This window comes from Oryctolagus cuniculus, chromosome X (assembly GCF_051225735.1).
Source record: "Oryctolagus cuniculus isolate XC-2025 breed Fujian yellow rabbit chromosome X, ASM5122573v1, whole genome shotgun sequence".
Taxonomy (NCBI): Eukaryota; Metazoa; Chordata; class Mammalia; order Lagomorpha; family Leporidae; genus Oryctolagus; species Oryctolagus cuniculus.
In genome coordinates, this window is record NC_142888.1 from 125,955,596 (window position 1) to 125,978,368 (window position 22,773).

The window sequence follows — 22,773 nt, forward strand, 5'->3', positions numbered from 1 at the left end:
TTTGCAAACTATACAACTGATAAAGATTTATAGCCAGAACATATAAAGAGATCAACAACAACAAAACAAGCAACCCAGTTAAGAAATTGGCAAAGGACTTAAACACACAATTTTCAAAGGAGGAGGAAATCCAAACAGCCAACAGACACATGAAAAAATGTTCAGGATCACTAGCCATCAGGGAAATGCAAATCAAAACCACAATGAGGTTTTACCTCACCCGAGTTAGAATGGCTTACATACAGAAATCTACCAACAAGAGATGCTGGCAAGGATGTGGGGGAAAAGGGACACTAACCCACTGCTGATGGGGATGTAAACTGGTACAGCCACTGTGGAAGATGGTATGGAGATACCTCAGATATCTGAATACAGACCCACCATATGACCCAACCATCCAACTCCTTTGAATTTATCAAAGGGAAATAAAATCAGCATATGAAAACATTATCTGGACCTCCATGTTTATTGCAGCTCAATTCACAATAGCTAAGATATGGATGCCCATCACCTGAAGACTGGATAAAGAAATTATGGGATATGTACACCATGGAATACTACACTGTGGTAAAAAATGAAATCCTATCATTTGCAACAAAATGGATGAACCTGGAAAACATAATACTTAGTAAAATAAGTCAATCTCAAAAGGACAAATAACATATGTCCTCCCTTATCTGTGGTACCTAATAGAGCACCTAAAAGGTAATCTACAGAAGTGAAATTGACACTTTGAGATGCAATGACTTTGAATAGCCCATCTTATTGTTGAGGAACTTTTTTTTCCATACAATTTTGAACTCTTTATTTAGTATAGAGTTATTCGTATGTGTAAAAAGTTAATTGAAAATAGATCTTAGTAAAAAATAAAAATGGGACTAGTAAGGGAGAAGGAGGAGGGCTGGGAGTATAGGTGGGAAGGTGGGTACAGCGGGAAGAATCACTATATTCTTAAAGCTGTATTTATGAAATGCATGAAGTTTGTGCTCTATAAATAATTTCTGAGAAAAAACAGCTACTTACTTGATAATTATAACATAATTTAAGATTTGCATGTGAAAAAATAGAAGGCAGAAAATTTTGTGTAATTATGATTCTTTTGTAAAATTTATTTATTTATTTATTTTTAAAGATTTATTTATTCATTAGAAAGAGTTATAGAGAGGCAGAAAGAGAGAGGGAGAGAGAGAGACAGAGATAGAGAGACAGAGAGACAGAGAGAATGAATCTTCCATCCACTGGTTCATTCCAAATGGTTGCAACAGTGAAGGCTGGGCCAGGCCAAAGCCAGGAGCCAGAACTCCATCTGGGTCTCGTGGGTGTGTGCAGGGGCACAAACACTTGGGCTATCTTGTGTTTCTTTCCCAGGTACATTATCAGGGAGTTGGACTGAAAGTGGAGCAGCCAGAACAAGAACTGGTGCCCATATGGGATGCTGGTGTCACAGGCTAAGGCTGAATGTGCTTTGCCACAATGCCAGCACAATTAAGATACTTTCCAGTTCGGTTCACAATTGGATATGTTCTAATTTTGGTATAAATAAACAGTACCCCAGGAGTATATATTATCTCACTACAGTACTTCAGAGGAAAGAAAGTTTTCAAAATCTGTTAGATTTACCTTTGTAGTTTAATGTTATTGTGTCAGTTAAAAAGGATTTAGAGCCATCAAAATGCTTAATCAAGATTTTAAGTTTTTTTAATCTATAACAGTATTTCAAGTTTATGGAAAATGGAGTTAAAATTATTTTATTTTTGTGCAAAAATTTGGTGCAAAATGTTTTTCATAATATGTGAAAATGTGTAGTATGAAAAATATGCATGGATTTCAAATTTTTGCACCAAAATAAGCCTATACTGCTAATTCCATTTTTCCATGAACTCTAGAGTGTTATTCATCATTGAGAATTTAGGCTCAATAGGGTTCTTCAGGGGAGTTAAAAAATATATAGTAGTCTAATCCCCAGATCATGATTTTCCAGAATTAACATTCAAAGGAAATAAAATACATGAAATGTATTGGTTTCTGTCACTATTTTATAAGTTAAAAGAAATATCTGAAAGGATAGTTTCCGATGATCTATATAAGAACTATACATTTTTCATCTCAGATGCTGCTTAAGTGCTTTAAATATTCCGACACACTTAGTTATCATAAAATACCATGTCATAACAGTTATTACAATTCGCATTTTTGAAGAAAGAAAACAGAGGCACAGAGTTAAGTAATTTGCCAAAGGCCTTACAGTTAGTAAGTAGAAGAACCAGAATTGAACCCTCTAGCACTATGACTCCACAGTCTTAGCCATCCCTCACTAGTGCCTACAGCTCAGAAGACTGGTTTGAAAATGCCCCCTGGAAATAGCTGATCAGTCTTCAGGAAAAAAAAAAGCTTAATTCCATACTGTCTGAAAACCACAGATACTTAATATGAAGTTTGGAAACACGAGCCACCTTACAAAATAAAAATTCCCTCTGGTCAGTAAACAAATGTTCAGATCACTCTGAAGAATGCAAACTATGGGGAAATTTTATTGTTATAAACATCCAATCGATGAAAATACTAGTATCTATAAAAATAATTTGTATGTTCATCTTCAAAAAGCAATCAAATGTACTCTGCCCACATTCTGCTAAGAATGAACTATGGTAATTTAGGCATATTGGATTATCAAAACACGTAACAAAAAGCAGCTGTCCCTACTTTCATTTTTATCACAGGAATGTGTAAATGGTAACAAACCAAAAGGTACAGAAAATCCTATGACAAAAGCCTACAGACTTTCCCACCTCACTGTTCCCCAACTCTGAATCTGCTCCTCAAATATAAACTTTTTTTTTTTTTTTTTTTTTTTTTTTTTTTACAGGCAGAGTGGACAGTGAGAGAGAGAGACAGAGAGAAAGGTCTTCCTTTGCCGTTGGTTCACTCTCCAATGGCCGCCGCGGCTGATCCGATGGCAGGAGCCAGGAGCCAGGTGCTTTTCCTGGTCTCCCATGGGGTGCAGGGCCCAAGCACCTGGGCCATCCTCCACTGCACTCCCTGGCCACAGCAGAGGGCTGGCCTGGAAGAGGGGCAACCGGGACAGAATCCGGCGCCCCGACCGGGACTAGAACCCGGTGTGCCGGCGCCGCTAGGCGGAGGATTAGCCTAGTGAGCCGCGGCGCCGGCCCAAATATAAACTATTTTTATTGTTTCTCTCTTTTTTAAAAAATGTATTTATCCTCATTTATTTGAAAGGCAGACAGAGACAGACAGACAGTTTCCATCTACTGGTTCACCAACATTCCCCTGTACCCATGCCTGCAACAGCTGGGACTAGGTTGGGGCCTAAGTTGTGAGTTGGGAACTCATGTGATAGACAGGAACCCAATTACTTGAGCTGCTGCCTCTCGAGGTCTTCATTAGCAGAAAGCTAGAGTCAGGAGCCAAAGCCAGCAATCAAACCCAGGCACTCTGATACAGTATATCAGGCTTCCAAGGAGCATCTTAACTGCTCTTTCTCTTTTTGAACTCTGGAAGTATAGATGACATGTTTCTTGATTTCTATCTGTTGACATCCTCATGTCCTTGATATGAAAGACAAGCCCATAATTCACACAATTTCTCTGGTCTTCTTTCATACTTCCTGATTTTGATCTTTGTTATTTTTAGTTCTCTCCTAGTTACCTAGGTAACTTTAAATACTGTACTTAAAGCTCTGTTTCGAGTTCTATCAGTTTTTGATACTATCTCTTCAATAGAATGTAATTGTGAGCAATATTGACAACATACAAGATGGGATGTAGACACAGTCAACTTCCTAGCTGTGAGACATACGCAGTAATACAGAGCCATATGCTTGGAACGGCAAAACATTTGTATTAATGCCGTGTTATCATTGTGTTGAAATCCTTAAGACATTCAAGACATTTTAAAATGGAATGGGATGTCTTGTTCATGGATAAGTAATCCCTAATTCAATGTACTTCCAACTATAACCTGAATAGATATTTTTAAAGGACTCAACAAGTGCCTTCTTAAATTTATATTCTTGAGAATATCCAAGGTTTGCCTTTGCTGCACCAGATGTCAAAACTTATTATAAAGCAATGTTAATGTGATATCGGGATATGGATAAAGAGTTGAAAAATGAAACAGAATAAAGTATGGAAAATCAGATCCATGAATATTTTGAAATCATGTATTCCAGAAGTGGTATTGGCAGAGATAGGTTAGCTTTTTCAATAAATAATTTTGGGACAATCGCCATATGCCCTACTCAAAAATCAGTTGCTGGTAGATTAAATCTTCAATATGAAAACAGAAAACTTTAAAAAATCAAAATATATTATAGGATAATATTAAACTCAATACTTAAGTATTTCTTAAATAAGACAAAAATAAATTAAATAATATTGATAAAATTATAAATAATATTAAAATAATTATTAAAAGTTTTAACTTTTCTTCATCAAAAAAGAAAAAGACAAACCATCAACTGGGAGAGGATATGTACAACAAATATGCCTGAAAAATATTAATACCTATAACACATGAAGAACTACAAACCAATATGACAATCAAACCAAACAGAAAACTGACCAGAAGACATGAACAACCATCACAGAAGACCAAATGTTTTTCAGAATGCAGATCATTGTGAACAGCTTGGTGGGAATATGAAGTTATAAACACTTTGGAAAACAATTTGCCACTATGTTGTGAAATTTCATTCACATACTCTGTGAACTAACAATCCTACTCATAGGAATATAGAACAGGGTATACATGCATAATGTTCTAACATACATGAAACATGATCACAGTTTATAATAGAAATAATAACAGAAAAAAATGTCCAACAAGTGATTATAGAAAAATGGGGGCATGTTAAGATAACTAAATGTTGTAACGTACAGAAAATGAATTCACTGTGACTATCTCCAACAATATGAATTAATCTTGTAAACAAAATATTGAGTGAAAAAAAGTCGTAAGACTACTTCAGTATTACATTTCTTTAAAGCTCAAAAATAAGCAGAACCTTGTGTAAACAAAAATACAAAATTTGGGGATAATAGTTACTCCTAGGACCAGTGCCGTGGTGTAGTGAGTTGGGCCGCCGCCCATGGCAACAGCATCCCATATGGGCACCAGTTAGTTCCCGGCTGCTCCTCTTTTGATCCAGCTCTCTGCTGGTAGCCTGGGAGAACAATGGAGGATGGCCTGTGTGCCTGGACCCCTGGACCCATGTGGAAGACCTGGGGAAAGCTACTGGCTTCTATCGGCCCAGCTCTGGCTGTTGTGGATGAAGGACCTTTTTCTCTGTCTCTCCTCTCTCTGTAACTGCCTTTAGAATGGGTAAGTAAAATCTTGGAGAAAAAAAGATAGTTACTCCTGTGGAAAGGCTAAAGGATGGGAAAGAGAAGGAGTATATAGGTGGCTTCACAAGACACTTGCTGTACAAACAAATGTTTTTGTTCTCTCCATTTCCAGGAAGATGAAATTTTTCTAGTTCAACTTTTATTTAAAGTGCCCCAATTTTATGTACTATTCCATAGACTATCACCTGCCCGGCTACAGTCATTGTATTTTAAACCATTTCTTACTGAGATTGGCAGGCATGACAGCCATAGCTTGACCCTCAGCTCCAGCTCACCCCAGTGATCTTCAGCTTCATTAGGTTTTTCTGTCTAGGAATTGCCTTTACTTTCTTTTGTGCTCAGAAATGCTTTTGAGAGGATACTTATAATATTTTGTCAACACTGCCCAGTTTTTGCCATGGTATACATTAAATCAGTTTTCTAATTTCTTCTATGAAATTGATATTTTCCAGTTTTTAACTTCCACTTTGGTCAATATTTGTCAACTCATACTAAAAGGAAATCAGGATTCCCTCTACAGTTTCAGATCTGCTGTCAAACACATGCTTGTGATATTCACTTATAATTCTATCACCATATAACTTATATAAGTTTATGTCTCTTTCGACACAGAAATTTTGATTTTTGCTTTCTGTACACTTTTAAAGGTTTATTTATTTATTTGAAAGTTAGAGTTACACAGAGAGAGAAGGAGAGGAAGAGAGAGAGGTCTTCCATCTGCTGGTTCACTCCCCCAATTGACTGCAATGTCCAGAGCTGCGCCAATCCGAAGCCAGGAGTCAGGAGCTTCCTCCGGATCTCCCACGTGGGTGCAGGGGCATTAGGACTTGGGCCATCTTTCACTGCTTTCTTAGGCCATAGCAGAGAGCTAGATTGGAAGTAGAGCAGCCAGGACTCAAACCAGCGCCCATATTAGATGCAGGTGGTAGCTTTATCGCCTATGCCACAGTGCTGGCCCCTATAGCTTTTTCCTTAATCAATCTTACAAAGAGGTTACCTAACTTAAAGTTATTTTCAAAGAATGAGCTTTGGGGATTTTATTCTATCCACTACAATTTTTGTTTCCTAATTTATTAATTTTACCTTTCGCTTTTCTTAATTGTTTTCTCCTAGTTTCTTGGTTCCTCTCGTTGTACTTTTTCAAAACAATTTCAGATGAATACTTAATTTCTTTAACATTCATAGTATTTTTAAAATAATTTTTAAAAAGATTTATTTAGTTATCCACTTATATATTTTAAAAGCAGAGTTAGAGAGAGAAGGAGAGACAGAGAGAGAGAGAGAGAGAGAGAGAGAGAGAGAGAGAGATCTTATATCTGTTAGTTCACTCACCAAATGTCACAACGGCTAGGACTGGGCCAGATCAAAGCTAGGAGCTTCTTTCAGGTCTCCCACATGGGTAGAGAGAGGCACAAGGACTTGAGCCATCTTCTGCTGCTTTTCCAGGCACATTAGCAAGGAGCTGGATTGGAAGTCAAGCAACCAAGACTTGAAGCTCTGCCCATATGGGATTCTGGCATCTCAGGAGGCAGCTTTATCCACCATGTCACCATGCTGGCCCTCAAAATAAAGATATTTATGACCACAAATTTTCCTCTGACAAAGTATATTTTGGTTTCAGTAATTGTTATTGCTTGCTAGTTTTCCATTTTCTCTTTTTCTTTTATCTAAAGGATATTTAGAAATTTAATAACTAAATATATGTCACTTTAACATTAGTTATTTCTAATTTTATTTAAATTGGATCAGTAAATATAACGTTTAAAGGAACTAACTTTAAAATCCTCTTTCAACTTTCTTTTTGAAGCAACTCATAAATTCTGGGTGTTTCCTCCCTTCTCCCCACAAGGTGGTATGCTCATGAATCCAGACATAGTTTATTGATTAAGTGTATTGACTATAATATTGAAGTTTTCTGTGTGTCAAACAGGAATTGTGTTGAGCTGCTAGAAAGAAAAACAGCACAACAGTACCTTAGACAAAAGAGGGCTTATTTTCTCTTACTCAAAAATAGTAAATCTGACAATAGACAGTTCAAGACTGATATACAAGATTTCTGATGTCATTAATTTTATGGGTTCCTTATATCTTTCTGCTTGTAATTTTGAATTCTTTCCATTTTCAAAGTTGCTTCATGGTCACAAGATAGCTGTTACTGTTTCAGTGATTATATCCAACATTCCAGGCAAAAGAACTAAGGGAAGCAGGAAAAATATTTTCCAATTGAGTCAGCTTCTTTAAAGAGCTTACCTAGAACCTCCACCAAAAGCCTGTGTTCATAAATCACTATTTTATGTATTCAGCTTCTATGTTTTTTACTGCATGTAGGTTTATGCTTGTTTATTATGGCCTTGTCTTATAATTACATAATGTACTTATCTGTCCTCCTTAGTGCTTTTAACTTTAAATCTTTAAATTCCTCTTTGGTTATTTTAAATTTGCATTCACCTAATTTTTTTAATTCTCTTTTGTATATGTGAGTGTGTGTCTCAGGTTTCTTTATTTTTTTTGAGTATTTTTTTAAAAATTTATTTGACAGGTAGAGTTACAGACAGTGAGAGGGAGAGACCGAGAGAAAGGTCTTCCTTCCGTTGGTTCACTCCCCAAATGGCTGCTACTGCTGGCGCTGCGCGGACCCGAAACCAGGAGCCAGGTGCTTCCTCCTGGTCTCCCACGTGGGTGCAGGGTCCAAGCACTTGGGTCATCCTCCACTGCCTTCCCGGGCCACAGCAGAGAGCTGGACTGGAAGAGGAGCAACCGGGACTAGAATCCGGTGCCCATCAAGCTTCTTTATTTAAAAACAAAGTGATGTGGGGATTAGAATCAAGAGGGTCATTGAACTTCACCTTCCTTCCAACTAGTCCGCCCAAAACTCCTTACCCTACCCTTTGTGTTTCCAATTCCTTCCTTAGTGAATGAAGAACTTAATCCTTAAAAACCCTAGTGTAGACTCCACGTTCCCTTTCCCTGGCCTCTCCTCTGGCCTCTGCGCACCCCTACCTTCCCCTCATCCCTGGGAAGGGCAGGCCCTGTTTGAAGGTATGGCAGAGCAGTGACAGGAACAAAGAAAGCTTCTCCCTTAGGGAAAGGGACACCGTACAGAAATGAGAGCTGCCACAGCCTGGGGTATGGAAATGGGGTCCAGGTACCAGAGGAAAAGATGCAGATCCCCCTGAGAAAGGAGATGTGGTAGCCTCCAAGTCCTCTCATTAGGAACAGTTACCGGTTGCTCATTTGCCTTCTGGTTACAGCCCTAGCAGCTGGGTGACGTGGCTGATCTGCTGCAACGTGGGTTCTGGGCACTGCAGGAATATGCTCTTTAAGTTGCTTCTCACTTGGTTCTCCATACTCGTCCACTCTCTCTTCCAGGCCTGCACAGGGTCTCTGCTTTGCTAATCTCCTGAAGGTTCTTCTTGTTTTCACTTTCTTCCACCCACTTCTGCCCCAGGGGCCGCAGCTTACGCAAGTTCTTGAAACTGAGCTGCAAGGTCTTGAATCGGCAGAGGGTCATTTGGCTGAACACCTTTCTAAACACAGCATCAGCCTGGGTTTATTCCAGCATGGTCCCCTTTTGCTTCGGGAGCTTGGCAAGAGTCTGTAGAGCTTTGTCATGCTGGGACTCCTTGGGGTTTTGCTCCAGCTGCTCCTTCTTCAGCTTCACGGCACTGTCCAGGGCAGCGCAGGGCTCAGGGGAGGGCCCCTTCGGACATGTTCCCTACACGGCCCCTGCCTCGCCCTCAGGCTGAGAAGTCTCCAGACTGCCTTCAGGCACCAGGCCCACTGCTGCGAGCTGCAGGGCGCAGTGCGCCATCACTCTGCAGAAGTCACAGGGCTGCGGGTTCTCAGGAATCCCCCACACCTCCCCAACCGGCCCACAGAGAAGGCCTTGGAAGATCAGCCAGGTTCAAGGGTCCACCTAGCTTGGCTCCGGCCTTTCCGGCCCATCACCCCTCACTGCCTGGTGGTGGCAGAAGATGAAGTCTGAAGTCAGGTGTCCAGTCATGGGGGAACAGGTCGCCCCACTCCAGGGGGCCTGGTGAAATGAGGGCTGCGGAGGGACTGCTCAAAACACCAATCTCCCTCCACAATCTTTCTCATCCTCTTAATTTCAATATTTATCACTTTAAGTGTATTTTTAATCTACTTGACCATCTCTATTTTAACTGGAGAGATTTGCCCATTCAAATATAATTTAAAGACCGATGTGCTTTATTTTGTGTTTTGCACCTTAGTTTATATTTGCTATTTATTTTGCATTGCTGCTTGCTGTATTTTTCTTTTCGCTAGTACACATATTTCTGTACTATGTATTTGAAGTAACATATTAAATTCTGCATCCATCAAAATGCTCAATTTATCCACCCATTTCCCCTATGTCAACAAGATGACACATTGAAAATAATTTCATTTCACCCTAACTTTACCACCCCTATTGTTTCAAAGGCCTCGATTTCCACTCACTACCCGTGTTTCAGTATAAACTTTATATATGGTCCTGGAACAATTGAACCTAGTTAAAAAAAAAAAAAAAAAACTGAAGCTCAACTCATACCACCAACCTTACACAAAAATTAAAGTGAAATGTGTTATAAGCCTAAACCTAATAGCTAAAAACTTTAAAACTTTTAGGATGCATTATAGAAAAGTAAACTTCGTCACTGAGGTAAGCAAGGATTTTGTAAGGTAGGATATACAAAGAAAAATCTGTAAAGAATCAACTGAACAACATCAAAATTTAAAACTACTGCTTTTTGAAATACATATTTTAAAATGAAAAGCAAAGCTATAAACTGAGAGAAAATGTTTGTAAGAAACATAGTTAGCAAAGGACATGTATCCAGAATAATAAGAGAAACAACAAACTAATTTTAAAATAGGAAAAATATTTTTGAGCAGTTTATCATAGAAGAAGATAGACAAACACATGAACTCAACATGACTGCTCATTGAGGATTAAAATTTATGGTGATATCACTACATACCTATTGATAAATTCTTTTTTTAACTTTTATTTAATGAATATAAATTTCCAAAGTACAGCTTATGGATTACAATGGCTTCCCCCCCATAATGTCCCTCCCACCCGCAACCCTCCCCTTTCCCACTCCCTCTCCCCTTCCATTCACATCAAGATTCATTTTCGATTCTCTTTATATACAGAAGATCAGTTTAGCATATATTAAGTAAAGATTTCAACAGTTTGCTCCCACACAGAAACATAAAGTGAAAAATACTGTTTGAGTACTAGTTACAGCATTAAATCTCAATGTACAGCACACTAAGGACAGAGATCCTACATGAGGAGTAAGTGCACAGTGACTCCTGTTGTTGACTTAACAAATTGACACTCTTGTTTATGGCATAAGTAATCACCCTAGGCTCTTGTCATGAGCTGCCAAGGCTATGGAAGCCCCCTGAGTTCACCGACTCTGATCATATTTAGACAAGGCCATGGTCAAAGTGGAAGTTCTCTCCTCCCTTCAGAGAAAGGTACCTCCTTCTTTGATGACCCATTCTTTCCACTGGGATCTCACTCGCAGAGATCTTTCATTTAGTTTTTTTTGTTTTTCCAGAGTGCCTTGGCTTTCCATGCCTGAAATACTCTCATGGGCTTTTCAGCTGGATCCGCATGCCTTAAGGGCTGATTATGAGGCCAGAGTGCTGTTTAGGACATCTGCCATTCTATGGGTCTGCTGTGTATCTCACTTCCCATGTTGGATCATTCTCTCCCTTTTTTATTCTATCAGCTAGTATTTGCAGACACTATTCTTGTTTATGTGATCCCTTTGGTTCTTAGTCCTATCATTATGATCAATTGTGAACAGAAATTGATCACTGGGACTAGTGAGATGGCATTGGTACATGCCACCTTGATGGGATTGAATTGGAATCCCCTGGTATGTTTCTAACTCTACCATTTGAGGTAAGTCAGCTTGAGCATGTCCCGAATTGCACATCTCTTCCCTCTCTTATTCCCACTCTTATATTTAACAGCGATCACTTTTCAGTTAAGTTTCAGCACTTAAGAAAAATTGTGTATTGATTACAGTATTCAACCAAAAGTATTAAGTAGAACAAGCAAAAAAAATAGTAAGAGGGATAACATATTAAGTTGCTCATCAACAGTCAGGGTGAGGGCTGATCAAGTCACTGTTTCTCATAGTGTTCATTCTTTTTTTAAGATTTATTTATTTATCTAAAAGGCAGAGTTACAGAGAGAGAGAGAGAGAGAGACAGAGAGAGATTCACTCCACAAATGGCCACAAGGGCTGGGACTGGGCCCGCCAAAGCCAGAAGCCAGGAGCTTCCTTCAGGTGTCCCACGTGGGTTAGGGGCCCAAGCACTTGGGTCATCTTCCACTGCTTTCCCAGGCCATAGCAGAGAACTGTCCTGGAAGTGTGAAAGCCAAGACACTAACTGACACCCATATGGGATGCTGGCACTACAGATGGTGGCTTAACTCGCTGTGCCACTGGGCCACAACACCAGCTCCTAGAATGGTAAATTGTTAAAATGACAATACTAGTACTGGAAAAAATGTTGAGCTACATAAATTGCTGGTGGAAACACAAAATAATAGTCACTTTTGAAAATCAGTTGGCAATTTCTTTTACAATTAAGCACAGTTACCATACAAATCAACAATCCTATTTCTGGGTATTTATACAAGACTTTTCTTCACATACATGTTCCTATGCCAATGTTTATGCCAGGTTTACTCATAGTCTCTCAAAAAAGGAAACAGCATTGTGTCCTCCAAATAGTGGATATATTGAGGTACATATGTATACACACATACATATATATACATATATGCATACATACATATATGCATATAATATACTACTACTCAGCAATAAAAGTAATTAACTACTGATATGTGCAACAACATGAAGTTCAAATGCATTTTACTCAGTGCAAAAAATCAGCCTCAGGGAACCGGCGCTGTGGTATAACTGGTTAAGCCACTGCCTGCAACCCTGTTATCCTATATGGGTACCAAATGGAGTCCCGGCTGTTCCATTTCCAATACAGCTTCCTGTTATTGCAGCTGGGAAGGCAGAGGAGGATGGCCTAAATCGTTGGGCCCCTGCACCCACATGGGGAAACTGGCTGAAGCTCCTGATTTCTGGTTTGCAGCCATTTGGGGAGTGAGCCAGCAGGTGGGAGAATCTCTCTATTCCTCCTCACTATCTCTATAACTCTGCCTTCCAAATAAATAAAATAAATATTTAAAAAATCAGCCTCAAAAGACTACATATTATATGATTTCATTAATATGGCATTCTGGAAAAGGTAAAATTATAGGGAAAAAATACACATCAGTGGTTGTCAGGGGCTGAGTATGGGGGGGGGTGGCCTGCAGTTGTACAAATGTTATCATTTGTCAAAACTCAAAGAACCATACACCAAAAGCAGTAAATTGTACTTTATGTAAATTATACTTTTAAAAAGACAAAGAAAATAACTCAATTGCATATTAAGTAATTATTTACCAAGTTTAAGTGATATGTCATCAAATGTAACCATACCAATAAGCAAAGCCAAACTTACACTATGAGCTGACCCTGTAGCTACAGTAAACAATGATAGTCAATAATCATTTTAAATAATCTGTGTGAAACCAGCAAAGATAAGCAAAATCCCAGGAGACTAGAGAGGATAATATTCTACATTGCAAAAAAAAAAAAAAATACAAACCTTCTAGTTTAATTGGTTCCTAGAAAAACTGCAAATATGATTCTTAATAAACAAATTTAACAGTACTCTAGGCTCAGTATTCTAGCTTTATGAACTCATTCACCATTTCTCTTATATCTAGGGTCCTTAAGGTAACAATTCACTATACCTTAGCAGTTTATCTAGTCCAGATGGATGCTTAAACAAGGTCTATCACAACTTAGACATGTTTCTCTACTCTTTTTTTAAGAGCCCTTCTCAGAGCACTCCTTGATGTGACAAAAATAAATCAGTCATTAGTGCAGCTCTTCAGAGTGAGGCAAAATTCTGTATAGGTTAGGCACTGATGGTGGCAACAAATGCAGAGAACTAGGTCCACAATCCAGTTCTAATACCATTGATGAAAACACTTATTGTTTGCTTACACTGGTTGAGCACTTTACAATTATCCCCATATAAAGAAGAGGTTTTCAAAAGTTCATGGAACATACTTATTACGAAACTAAATTATGAATGGATTTCAAAACATTTTTGCCCAAAATAAATAAATATTTTTTTTAATTTTATTTATTTTTTAAGGTATGCAAATTTCATAAGTACAACTTTAGGAATATAGTTATCCTTCTCACCATACCCATCCTCCCACCCACACTCCCACAACATCTCCTCCTCCCTCACCCCTTCTCAGACCCATTCTCCATTAAGATTAATTTTCAATTAACTTTATACATAAAAGACAATCTATACTAAGAAAAGATTTCAACAATTTGCACACACATACACACACACACACAAAAAAAAAAAAACTTGAGAGCAAGTTTTACAGTTAACTGTTATAATACAACTTATTGAGGACAGAGGTCCTGCATGGGGAGTTATTGCACAGTGAGTCCATCTTCTGCTGCTTTGCCAGGCACATTAGCAGGGAGCTGGATTAGAAGGGGAGCAACAGAGACTCAAACTGGTGCTCCTATGGGATGCCAGTACTTCAGGAGGCAGCTTTACCCACATGGGAGACCCAGAAGAAGCTCCTAGCTTCTGGCTTCAGATCAGCCCAGCTCCGGCTGTTGAGGCAATTTGGTGAGTGAACCAGCAGATGGAAGACTTTTCTCTCTGTCTCTCCCTCTCACTGTCCATAACTCTACCTCTCAAATGAATAAAATCTTTTAAAAACATGATTTAATTATATCATCATAATAAATGAAATAGTTATACATAAGATCAATATGAAGAAAACTATAAAATCTTAGTGAAAAAAATAAAAGATCTGAGTAAATAGACAGATAGTCCTTGCTTCTATTTAGGAAGATACAATATTACTCCCAATTAAAATCTCAGCATGTTACCAGTAGATATTGACACATTGATTTTAGAGTTTATATGAAAAGGTAAAAAACTAGGCTACCCAACACAATATTGAGGAATAAAGTTTGAGGACAGATACCATCTACTTTAAGACTTACTATAAAGCTGCTTAGGTCAGTGTGGTATTGATGAAAGAATAGACAAATAGATCAATGGGAAGAATAGAGAAGCCAGAATTTGACCCATTCGAAAATAATCAATTGATCATTGAAAGAACAAAGGCAATTCAATGGAGGAACTACGGTCTTTTCAAGAAATTGTGCTGGAATAATCAGACATTCAAATGCAAACAAAAATAAGAATCTACACAGGTTTTTAATCTTTCGTTAAAAACTTACCCAGAAGAGGACATTTAGCTTAGCAGTTCAGATGTCAGTTAAGATGTCCACATACCTTCTCAGATTGCCTGGGTTTGATGCCCTGATAGAGCTCCTAACTCCAGCTTCCTCCTAATGCATATCCTGGGATGCAACAGCGATGGCTCAAGGGATTGTATTCTTTTCACCCTCCTGCGAGACCTGGATTGAGTTCCTGGCTCCTGGTTTCATATCTAGTCCTGGCCATTGAAAGCATTTGTGGAATCAATGGGTGGATGGAAGGTCTCTATCTCTCTGCTTTGCAAGTAAATATTTTTCTTCGTTTGCTCAAAATGGGTCATACACCTAAGTGTAAAACACAAAAATATAAAACTTCTACAAGACAACATAAGAACATGATAGATCTAAGATAGTTGAATAGAGGCCCTATATTTGCCTCCACCACAGAGAAGAACCAGAAAAACAAAAGAAGGATCACATTTTCCAGGAGGCTGACTGAGGGAAAACTTTAGTAAAGATGTGACAGGAATTGTAAATAGCACAGAGATTCTAAGCCATCAGAGAGAGGGTGGCAGGAAACAAAGCACACCACAATTCTTATCTTGTCTCCCCAGCTTGGTTGAGGGGGGACATCATCTTGCTGGAAAAAGGTAAGCAGAAAGCTCTGCAAACCCACTACCACCATACTCCAGTAGCCCTAACTACAGGAGAATCCTACAGTTACCACTGGCTTTATGTACAAGTCTAGAAAGATGATTTGGGTCTGAGCAATGGCTTTGCTCCAAAAAAAGGAACTCACTTTGCCTCCCACCCAAAGCCCTAGACATAAGCTACTTCAGCACAGCCACTGTAAAACTCCCTGTCTTACAGGACAGTACAGAGCCCTGTCTCTACCAGAGGTCCAAAGAGTCAGAGCCAAAGACCTACACAATATACTCTTTAGCTATGGCACTGCTGGGCAGGAGTCCTGCAACCATGCTTGCTCACTGTGCATGATCTAAGGAAGCTCACCTCTGCTTCTCAGGGCTTGGTGCCAGCAGCAACTGGTACACAATCCCAGAGGGCCAGACCCAAGGAAGTTTCCTTCCAAACCTATTAGCACATGATGCTGTGTGGCCATTGCACAAACACTATCATGACCCTTGCATGCCTTACGGGATCTGGAGGCAGCCTCTTCTGTGTTCTACACACACTCTTCTGTGTTGGTGCCACAATCCCTGAAGTAACTCATATTCACTGGTAGGACCTGGAGAGCTCTATTTACATTTCTCTGCTTCAGGATGGCAGGTGACAGTCCACAATTCCCAGCATACCCTGTGAGAATGGGGTAAGGGGGCAACTGCATCTTACATCTTTAGCATTGTGATGGTTGGTTCTATAAGTCATAGGGTCACCTGTAGAAGGACCTATCTGCATTCCTCTGCTACTGACCTGTACATACTAGTAAAAAATCCAGAACATAACCTGTGGTTGCTTTGTGAGAACTGGTTAAAGTACCCTTTGAATCCTGTAGATCTGGAACTGTGACTGTTAGAGTTATATACCAAAAAGTTCAGATCAAGGGAACTGGGTAAGTACCACACTGAATTTTGCAATTCTGAGACTGGGTTTGTTTTTCCATATATCCTAGGGATACCTGTGCTCACACTGTGGAGCCTAGGGAAGGCCCTGTCTGTAACTCACTTATGCAGAATTTTACCTGCTGGTGTAGGATACCCATCATAACCTATGATCATATTGTAAGACCTGGCCAAGGTACCCTCTGAGTCCTTCAGCTTTGGTAGTGGGACTACTGGAGCTATATTCCACAAAGTAACCTGATTTAACCTCATGAACCCTAGGTAGAACATTATCTACGTTCTACTGCTGCACATCCATTCCTGTCAGTGCACAATCCTCAGCATAACTTTTTCATGAAACATGGATGCTGGGCAATATCTCCACCACATCCTACAGCTCTGGGCCTATGGACTGTTATCTCCATAAGTACCAGAAACACATGTACCTGCTCCGTGAGACATGGGAAAGGCCCTATCTGCCTTCCAATGCTGCAAGCCCATACCTTCAAGTGCACAATCATAGAATAATCTAAACTTTTCCTATGGGACTTGGGTGAGGAAGCTATCCTGCTCTACTGCCCTGGGACTGTTACTATTAGTACTATATTCCTCACCTGAACCCACACTGTGGGACCTAGGGAATAACCTACATGCACTCCACTATTCAAGGCCCACGTCTGTCAGTGTACATTCCTCAGAATAAACTATATTCACCCATGGGACTTGGATAAGTCCTGCAGTGCTACAACTGCGGATTTTGATGCTAAAACGCTCCTGCACCATCCAGGCCCACCCAACAGGACCTGAAGAAGGTCCCATCCATATCACACATATCCAAGGTAGTAAGTATTGGTGCCCAAAGCTCCAGTATCACTCAGGCTTCCCTGGTGGGACCAGGGAACAGCCCCCTCTATGTCCCACAGCACCAAGTACGTGGCTGCTGCCATCCAAAACTTCAGTGTGATTGACATATAATTTGATGGGACCTAGAAAGACACACCTTTGGAAGCTGACATCCACTTCAAAATCATACCACTACATTCATGAACTGCTGCAGACTAGACAACTGTGGCACTGATAAACACTGCTGATATGGACTGCAGCTGGAGAGATCATTTGGGGGTCATAATTCTGGGATCATATAAACATAAAGCTGAAACAACTACACAAGTGACACCCCCAAAGTCCATTTGAACAAAGCAATCATTTTTAACAGAAACTACACCCCTAAAGAATGAATCATTACACCAGATGTGTAGATCTCAATGTAAAGACACAGGAAACAGGAATAATCAAGGAAGCAGAACACCTCCAAAATACAACGCTTCTCAAGAAATAGATCCAGATTTGAAGAAAATCAATGAGATGCCTAAAATAATTCAAAATGATTCTTTTTTTTTTCAACTTTTATTTAATAAATTTCCAAAGTACAACTTTTGAATTATAGCAGCTTTTCCCCTATAACCTCCCTCCCACCCACAACCATCCCATTTCCCACTCCCTCTCCTATCCCATTCTTCATCAAGATTCATTTTCAATTATCTTTATATATAGAAGATCAACTTAGTATATACTAAGTAAAGATTTCAACAGACTGTACCCACAAAGACACACAAGGTATAGAGTACTGTTTGAGTAGTAGTTTTACCATTAATTAGCATAGTATAACACATTAAGGGCAGATTCTATATGGGGAGCAGGTACACAGTGACTCCCACTGTTTTTTTTTGGAAATGAAAAATATTTTATTCATATATAGAAAACTGTATGATTCTTAAAAGGTGTGCATGAGTATTGTTCAACACAGCATTGACTCAGCACTCTCCTTGATCAAATAGAGACATAGAAAACAAAATCCATAGTTCCTACCTCTAAGCAAATGCTACAACCTAGAATGGCTACCAGAAGCTACTCAATCATGATACTTATATAAAGATAAATGCTAACATACATAAAAAATCTATATGCTCTATAGACCAGAAGGTGATAGAATATATTTGGAATATCTTGAAAGTCTGTCATGATTCTTACATATGTAAAATGTATTGCTTTTCTTCTTTTCAATTATATGTATGCTAATATGTTAGCTATATATATCTACAAACAATTATTTTTTAAGTTTATAAGTTTTCATCAACAGATAAGCTCATTTTTGTTACAGTAAAATTTAATTAACTTCAGTAGAAGGTTTACCAATATTCTCAAATGATTTTTTAAGAATCCAGTAATTCACCTTCAGAAGTACCACGGCTCAATTTTCTTTTTTTAACTTTTATTTAATAAATATAAATTTCCAAAGTAAAACTTTTGGGCTATAGCGGCTTTTCCCCCCATAACCTCCCATTCACTCGCAACCATCCCATCTCCCACTCCCTCTCCCATCCCATTCACATCAAGATTCATTTTCAATTATCTTTATATACAGAAGATCAATTTAGTATATACTAAGTAAGGATTTCAACAGTTTGCACCCACACAGAAACACAGAGTATAAAGTACTGTTTGAGTACTAGTTATACCATTAATTCACATAGTGCAATACATTAAGGACAGAGGTCCTACATGGGGAATAAGTTCACGGTGGCTCCTGTGGTTGATTTAACAACTGACACTCTTGTTTATGGCATCAGTAATCACCCAAGGCTCTTGTCATGAGTTGCCAAGGCTATGGAAGCCTCTTGCATTTGCCAACTCCAATCTTATTTAGACAAGGCCATATTAAAACTGAAAGTTCTATCCTCCATTCAGAGAAAGGTACCTCGTTCTTTGATGGCCCATTCTTTCCACTGGGATCTCACACATTTAGGTGGTTTTGTTTGTTTGTTTGTTTGTTTTTTGCCACAGTGTCTTGACATTCCATGCCTGATACTCTCATGGGCGTTTTAGCCAGATCTGAATGTCTTAAGGGCTGATTCTGAGGCCAGAGTGCTGTTCAGGGCATCTGCCATTCTATGAGTCTGCTGTGTATCCCGCTTCCCATGTTGGATCATTCTCTCCTTTTTAATTCTATCAGTTAGTGTTAGCAGACACTAGTCTTGTTTATGTGATCCCTTTGACATTTAATCCTATCATTATGACTATGAACTGAAACTGATCACTTAGACATAGTGAGATGGCATTGGTACATGCCACCTTGATGGGACTGATGGAATCCCGTCATGTACTTAACTCTACCATTAGGGGTAATCCCGATTGAGCACGGGCCAAACTGTATACCTCCTCCCACTCTTATATTTAACAGGGATCACTCTTCAGATAAATTTAAACACCTAAGAATAATTGTGTGTTAATTAAAGAGTTCAACCTATAGTATTAAGTAGAACAAAAAAATACTAAAAGGAATAAAGTAGGAAGTTGTTCCTCAACAGTCAGGACAAGGCCTGATCAAGTCATTGTTTCTCATAGTGTCCATTTCACTTCAACAGGTTTCCTTTTTGGTGCTTGGTTAGTTGTCACCGATCAGGGAGAACATATGATATTTGTCCCTTTGGGACTGGCTTATTTCACTCAGCATGTGTTTTCCAGAATCCTCCATTTTGTTGCCAATGACCGGATTTCATTTTTTTTACTGCTGTATAGTATTCTATAGAGTACATGTCCCATAATTTCTTTATCCAGTCTACTGTTGATGGGCATTTAGGTTGATTCCATGTCTTAGCTATTGTGAATTGAGCTGCAATAAACACTGAGGTGCAGACAGCTCTTTTATTTGCCAATTTAATTTCCTTTGGATAAATTAAAAGGAGTGGGATGGCTGGGTTGTATGGTAGGGTTATATTCAGGTTTACCACATCCTTGCCAGCATCTGTTGTTGGTAGATTTCTGAATGTGAGCCATTCTAACTGGGGTGAGGTGAAACCTCATTGTGGTTTTGATTGGCATTTCCCTGATTGCTAGTGATCCTGAACATTTTTTCATGTGTCTGTTGGACATTTGGATTTCCTCTTTTGAAAAATGTCTATTGAGGTCCTTGGCCCATCTCTTAACTGGGTTGTTTTGTTGTTGTGGAGTTTCTTGATCTCTTTGTAGATTCTGGTTATAAATCCTTTATCGCTTGCATAGTTTGCAAATATTTTTTCCCATCCTGTCGGTTGCCTCTTCACTTTCCTGTTTCTTTTGCAGTACAGAAACTTCTAAGTTTGATGTATTCCCAACTGTTAATTTTGGCTTTGACTGCCTGTGCCTCCAGGGACTTTTCCAAGAAGTCTTTGACGGTACCTATATCTTGCAGGGTTTCTCCAATGTTCTATAATAATTTGATGGTGTTGGGTCATAGATTTAGAACTTTAATCCATGTTGAGTGGATTTTTGTGTGAGGTGAAAGGTAGGGGTCTTGCTTCATGCTTCTGCACATGGAAATCCAGTTTTCCCAGCACCATTTGTGGAATACACTGTACTTGCTCCAGGAATTGGTTTTAGATCCTTGATCAAATATAAGTTCGCTGTAGATTTTGGATTGATTTCTGGTGTTTCTATTCTGTTCCATTGGTCTATCCATCTGTTTCTGTACCAGTACTAGGCTGTTTTGATTACAACTGCCCTGTAGTATGTCCTGAAATCTGGTATTGTGATGCCTCCATCTTTGTTTTTGTTGTATAAGATTGCTTTAGCTATTCAAGGTCCCCTGTGCCTACACATGAATTTCAGCATTTTTTTTTCTAGATCTGAGAAGAATGTCTTTGGTATTTTGATTGGTATCACACTGAATCTATAAATTGCTTTTGGGAGAATGGACATTTTGATGATATGGATTCTTGCAATCCATGAGTATGGAAGATTTTTCCATTTTTTTTGTATCCTCTTCTATTTCTTTCTTTAAGATTTTGTAATTCTCATCGTAGAGATCTTTGACATCCTTGTTGAAGTTTATTCCAAGGTATTTGATGGTTTTTGTAGCTATTGTGAATGGGAATATCTTAGAAGTTCTTCCTCAGCTGTGGCATTGCCTGTGTATACAAAGGCTGTTGATGTTAGTGCATTGATTTTACATTTTATATCCTGCTACTTTGCCAAACTCTTCTATGAGTTCCAATCGTCTCTTAGTAGAGTTCTTTGGATCCCCTAAATAAAGAATCATATAATCTGCAAAGAGGGATTGTTTGACTTCTTCCTTCCCAATTTGTATCCCTTTAATTTCTTTTTCTTGTCTGATGGCTCTGGCTAAAACTTCCAGAACTATATTGAATAGCAGTGTTGAGAGTGGGTATTCCTGCCTGGTACCAGATCTCAGTGGAAATGCTTCCAACTTTTCCCCATTCAATAGGATGCCGGCCATGGGTTTTTTCATAAATTCCTTTGATTTTATTGAGGAATGTTCCTTTTTTTATGACAGGCAGAGTGGACAGTGAGAGAGAGAGACAGAGAGAAAGGTCTTCCTTTTGCCATTGGTTCACCCTCCAATGGCTGCCGAGGCCGGCGTGCTGCAGCCGGCACACCGCACTGCCAATGGCAGGAGCCAGGTACTTATCCTGGTCTCTCATGGGGTGCAGGGCCCATGCACTTGGGCCATCCTCCACTGCACTCCCTGGCCACAGCAGAGAGCTGGCCTGAAAGAGGGGCAAACGGGACAGAATCCAGCACCCCGACCGGGACTAGAACCCGGTGTGCTAGCACCGCAAGGCGGAGGATTAGCCTAGTGAGCCGCAGCGCCAGCCCGGAATGTTCCTTCTATACCCAATTTGCTTAGAGTTTTCATCATGAAAAGGTATTGTATTTTATCGAATGCTTTCTCTGCATCTATTGAGATAATCATATGGTTTTTCTTCTGCAGTTTGTTAATGTGGTGTATCACATTGATTGATTTGTGAACACTGAACCATCCATGCATACCAGGGATAAATCCCACTTGGTCTGGGTGGATGATCTTTCTGATGTGTTGTTGCATCCTTTTGGCCAGAATTTTATTGAGGATTTTTGTCTATGTTAATCAGGGAAATTGGTCTGTAATTCTCTTTCTCTACTGCATCTTTTTCAGTTTTATCCCATTGTTGATTTAACAATTGACACTCTTATTTATGATGTCAGTAATCACCCGAGGCTCTTGACATGAGCTGCCAAGACTATGGTAGCCTCTTGAGTTCACCAACTGCAATCTTATTTAGACAAGGCCATATTCAAAGTGGAAGTTCTCTCCTCTCTTCAGAGAAAGGTACTGCCTTCTTTGATGGCCTGTTCTTTTCGCTGGGATCTCACTCACAGAGATCTTTCATTTAGTTCTTCTCTTCTCTTCTCTTCTCTTCTCTTCTCTTCTCTTCTCTTCTCTTCTCTTCTCTTCTCTTCTTGCCACAATGTCTTGGCCTTCAATGCCTGTGAAACTCTCATGGGCAGAAACTCAATGAAACACAAGAGAATACAAAGAGTCAATTCAAAGAAATGAGAAAACAATGCATGACATAAATCAGAAATCCAAAAAAGAGAATTCATTAGAAAGATTCATCCTGTACCAGTATCATGGCATAGCTGGTAAAGCTACCACCTGCAATGCCAGCA

General features: G+C 39.2%; 1 pseudogene; it reads right to left on the bottom strand.

The window, feature by feature from the left end:
- LOC100354637 (POU domain, class 5, transcription factor 1 pseudogene) overlaps positions 1-22,773 on the bottom strand; it is a 48,113-nt pseudogene that overhangs the window by 5,962 nt on the left and 19,378 nt on the right.